This window comes from Atta colombica, unplaced genomic scaffold (assembly GCF_001594045.1).
Source record: "Atta colombica isolate Treedump-2 unplaced genomic scaffold, Acol1.0 scaffold81, whole genome shotgun sequence".
Classification (NCBI taxonomy): Eukaryota; Metazoa; Arthropoda; class Insecta; order Hymenoptera; family Formicidae; genus Atta; species Atta colombica.
In genome coordinates, this window is record NW_017259574.1 from 356,615 (window position 1) to 362,603 (window position 5,989).

Consider the following 5,989-nt stretch of genomic DNA (forward strand, 5'->3'; position numbering starts at 1 on the left):
TTATTGATGGATCACTTAATATGATATAAATCGATAGAGATGAAGACCTCTCTGCACTTTCTTATTCGTTATTGTTATTATAGAATAAACATATAAACATTATATTGCACGAACATCAAGCGTGGTTTTTTTGCCTTTTTTAAAATTTGACTATTTGAAATTAAAATTTACCTATATTTCTTAAATATTGCTTAAATATTTCTTAAATTGACAAAATAAAAAAGTACGTCACTAACGTTTGTCTCATATAATATGTACAGTACAGTTACTTTGTGATTATATTGTTTGTTTTAAAGTTTCAGTCATTATTACGCTCAGTTCACGTCATTGAATTCATTTTTGTTTCCGACATCAACTTGTTTTGGTTATTGTCCGAAGTTCGCGAATTTATTTAAAATAGGAAGGAAAATCAATTTCGATACAAGTCCGAAAAAACTTAATTGTGCGGGACATTAAAAAAGGTCTTTCTCAATGGAACATTGCTAAAAACTACGGAATAAATAGAGAAACAGTAGAACGTTCAAATCAGTAGGAAGTTCCAATCAACTGAATCAGTGGCAGAAAGAAGCGAAAGAGGCTGAAAACGAGCAATATCCAAACAGAAGGATACAAAAATAATCCGAGAAGTTAAGAAGAATTCAAAGATTATTGTCACAGAAATTCAGAAAAACATGAATTCTTCATGTTTCTGACTGCACGGTACGTCATAGACTTCGTTAAGTAAATTTACACCGCCGGTTCGCATGTAAATGACCTTTCATCAGCACTATGAGTAAGAAAAAACATTTGTAATTTGCTCGAAGGTATATATGTCATTAGACTTCTGGAAAAAAGTTCTATGAACAAATGAAAGTAAATTCGAGCAAAAAAAGCGAATTAGAACTTCTGGAGAAAACATGGAGAAGAGCTTCAAGATCGACATTTTCAGAAAACTGTAAAACATGATGGAGGAGATATTATTGGTCTGGGGGTGTTTCTCATGGACAGGAATAGGAAATCTCGTCAAAATTGATGGGATTATGACAGTTTATATTGACGTAATTAATGAAAATTTGGAAGAGTATTAAAGATCAAAAGATAATTTTATTTTTCAACAAGTAATGATCCGAAACACAAAGAAAAATCAAGCTTTTTTTCGTTCCTGTCGCATCAAACAGCTCGAATGGCCTCCGCAGTCTCCAGATTTAAACCCTATTGAAAATCTATGGGCAATTCTGGATAATAGAGTTGATAAATGCAGAATAACTAACAAAAACTCCTATTTTGAAGCATTACAACTGACATCACAGAATCTGGATTCACAACATTTAAAAAATTTAATTGAAAATATATCAAGGAGACTTCAAAAAGTTAATTAAAGCTAAAGGAAGTCATATTAATTATTAATTAGAATTATATTGCTGTTTTCTAAAATTAAAACACTATATTACATTAACAGGTTTTTTTATTTTGTCTCACTTAAATATGTAATCTTTTAGAAATCAACATAGCATTATATATTAAATAAAAAATCCTTTTTTTAATTAAAAATGTTTAATTAATGAATACATTTTCAATTTTAGTATAAAAATCTATAATATAAATATTTTTTTATGAAGCAAACTAGTTTTATAAATAAGGTAACTTTTTATTTTTGCCGGTCACTATATGTAGACATATATATGTCTACCGCAGCTTTACGTATCTCGAACATACAGGTATGGTCAGTTTAGCCATATTTCTAATGAAGAAGCATAGTACATACAGTACATACATACACTTAACTTGATTTAAACAAATGATTCATGCCTGTGATCGTGTTTTTTTTTTTCAAACGCATTATGCACAAACCACAGCGTTATTTAGTGCGACATCCTTAGCAGAAAAACAATTTTTACGAGATACAAAAAACTACATAGATTGAGACAAGAAATTTTTAGAAATTCTTAATTTTTCATTAATATTATAGTGGGACGGATAGAATGAGAACGGGATAGAATGAGATTTGTCAGAAATCCTTACTTTTTCATAAATATATTTTTATTGAGACATAGAGTGGCGTTGTTTGAGAACGGAGATTTTCTTGATTTTTGAAATAAACAACGCTATTCTATGTTCCATTATAAATATCTAAAAACTAAGAATTTCTAAGATTTTGTCTCAATCTACGTAGTTTTTCGTAAAAACTTTCCGCCAAGAATATAAGTAATTCTGCATAATATAAGTATATTGCATTTTAAATGCGTCAAAGCATTGATAATATTGATTGATCTTTTGAAAGATTAAAGTCAAGTTTTACTAATCCCAACAATAGGACGGTACAACAAGGTTTTCAGTTTTCAGACGAGCAATATGAATAGTACGAGTAGTAGGAGTTTGAAGGAGATGGCCTAAGAAGATTGCGATGTGTGTGCAGCGGCAAAAGAATTCTAATACTTACAGAAATTTTCTTGCTGTCGCAGGCCGTTTCTTCTAGATTTCTAGATCAGCCCCTCTGATATGAATATGAATAGCACGAGTAGTTAGAGTTTAAACTACTCGTGCTATTCATATTGCTCATTAAGATTTGTTGAACTATACTCTCTTGCAAATCGATAATATAACATGATTATTTCAACCATACTTTCTTGCAGATATCAATTAAATAGTATAGCTATTTCAACCATACTTTTGAGTGACTTATATTATATAGAGTGTATTATATAGTGGAATTATACTGTACGTGTTCAATTAGTAATATAGTACAATTATGCTATTATGATAATTTATATAAATTAGAAAAATTTGAGAATTTCTATCTAAGCTGATGGATATGCTACCATTAAGAAAGTTGAGTTATCTATAATTGTATAATTGCAATATTAATACAGTATGGTAATAATGGCTATATTAAGCACATAATATGACTGAATTAATCATATTTATGGCTAATATTTCTAATTTTTCTCTCCGTGCGTTTAGTAAGTTCGGAGATTTATCGATTTGTAATATCCTGACAATTTGGTCCAGCATCCCTTTAATATAATAATTTTTAATAGAAATAATTTTAAAAATAACATTAAAAATACTAATTTAATAAATTTGTTTAAAAATTCTTTAAAATGATATAATTTTTCTATATGTGTGTATATCTATATACGTATATATATTTTAAACGCTTCAACTTCGAAGTGGAATATTTCGATTTTTAATCCCGCTCTGGTATTGAGTTTTAAGCACATATGTTCAGAACACTAAAACAAACTTATTCTGTAAGTTTCAAAAAATCTAAAGAAAATAGATTTTTTCCGTTAGGAAAATGTCCTTAATATACACACTCAGCTAATTTAGGACTTTAAAAAACTAGAATTTGACAGATGAAATATTAACAATTGCAAAAAAGAAAATCGAACTTTATCATATGGATTTGAAACTTTATTGTCACAAAGTTTTTACCTTTACCTCACATCGCATTAGTAGTAACAAACTTGGCAATGCCTCAGTGCACAGCTGATATGAAGCCAACTTCATATAACCTAGATCCATGTCAGCGTAAAGAAACAGATATGAAAATTATACAAAATCGGCTTTTATACTGATTCTGAATCTCTCCCTTATTATTCGCCATAGCTGGTCACTATCCGACACATTGCAAAGTGCAACGTTGCCAAATATACACTCAACTTTCCAAGTCTATACATTTATTAATATTCTATACACTAATATTATAGTTTACTAAGAATATAGTACATAAATATCCATAATTCATTACACTATAAGTATCCATAATTCATTACACTATATTGCATATGATATGGAATCGCTGTAATGACAATTTATTTCAGTCGCATTTTTTATTTAGAAGTAATAGGTCCAACCTCCTTAACTTCAATTGAAACTGATGCGGGTTGATGTTATAAACGGTATAAAGCAAGACAATAGCATAGTTATCACTTTCATACAGTTCGACTGCCATCGCTCAGTAGCGCGTTAACCTGGGTTTTTGAAGTTTGAGCCCTAAGGTTCGGTTGCACCACTTTGATTTTAAACGAGGCTTAAAACTCTCTCTATTTATTCCTTTCTTTCTTTCTTTCCTTTAAAGAGAAAAACTGAAAATTTTAAGCCTCGCTTAAAGTTAAAGTACGTTGGTGTAATCGGGCCTAAGTACATCTGCGGACGCCATAATTTAAAAAATAGAAAGAATTAAATTATTTAAACAAGCGTATTTATAATTTTACGGTTTTGTAAAATATCATTTTGAATATCATATTGAATAGTCGATAAATAGTAATGTGTTATAATATACGTGTGTACTTGGCGTGTGTATTTTTCTTATAATAATTTAGTTTTTCCCAATCTTGATGTTACAATTTTTCATAATTGTATAACGTTAGGATTGGAAAAATCGCTTTTTAAAAAATAAAATACAATAACTAATAAAAAGATGGGTGATTGAAAGTAACAAATACGCGATAATTTATGCGTTTTGACAAAAATATATTGTACTATACTGTACTGTAAATATATTTCACTTCTTATATAACAATTAAATCGAACGTTTCAGCTCCATTCAAGCCATCTTCAGCAATGTTGAAGTAATATGTGTGATATTCTTGATACAGCGACTAGTTGCAATGTAATATGATTAATCACAGAGTGTAAAAGGAGAATCTCTCAAATTTTGAGAGTAACTAGTTATAAGACAGTAGTTGTAAGTGTATTTAAAAAAAATTACTTGTTACTATTATTTTTCAAAAGTAATTTTTCGAATCCTGACACAGAGAAGAAATTAATAAACTTTCATTTTCGGCTTTGTACACATTTTATATTTAATGTAAAATACATAAATAACGATAATAAGTATAAATAATAAAAAAATTAAAAACGAGTTTTATGAAACATGAATTTTTAGAAACATAAATTTTACATTAAACATGCAATACGCGAAGCGCCACTTACGGTCGCAGTTAAATGTTGAATTGACACATACATATGTATAATTATATATGTATTTTAAATAAACATTGTTTTATGCGCGAACGTAACTCGTTGGAGATATTGATTTTGAAACACAAAAGAGATTCGTTCAGCAGACAAGATGCAAATCAGCAAAATAGGATTAATAAATCAAATAAATATATATTTGCTTTGACTGAGAATACAATTGTGTCTTTTCCGCGAATGCTATCGCTATATCGCGGAATTTGAGCAACCGCCAGAAAAAACGATTGAAAATATAATTATGTGTGTATATGAGAGTGTATGCACGTATGTATGATATGTGTAAACGCGATCTGGCTCGGTGTCGTCGTTTCTCGGTTGCGGTATAGATAAGGCATTACCTGTATACCGCATATATAGGTATTCTCATCCGCTATTTTGGTTTCAACTTGTATGGAATAACATGGCGACATGAATGAAAACTCCGAGTTTTCCACAGTAAAGTTAGAACTTTGATTATTTCATCTTCAAATGAGGAGAAAACACATGTAGATACTGTTCGAAAGTCGCCGATTGCCTGCACACCTGGGATCGCAAAATCGTACATATTATTTCCAAATAGTGTTACATAGTAAACTTGCCTGCACATTTTCCAACGTGACAAAAGAAAAAAGAAAAGATGATCACAGATATCTAGTGAAAACGAGAAGGTATTTATACTAATTTGAAATTAAATTTGTCGTTAATGCTGCGATTTTATAATAATTATTGAATTTGACTTTAGGAACTTGAATTAAAAGAAGCAATAATCAATCCATCGATAATGAAACGCTGGCTCTATGTGCTGAGAATCAAGTCATAAAACAGAAGCTGGAGAGATAGCATATTATTTTCAAATTGTATTCGTTTTTGTCATAAGTTGCCGATTACTTGAATAAATATAGTATAAAGTGATTTATTATGCGAATAATATGAAGTGATGTATTGCAATTTATTCTTTTATTAATTCAAATGAATTGAAGCTAAATTAAAATTTTCTGAAAATCGTGAAATCATGTGAATTTGAATTTGTACTGACATAATTGATTTC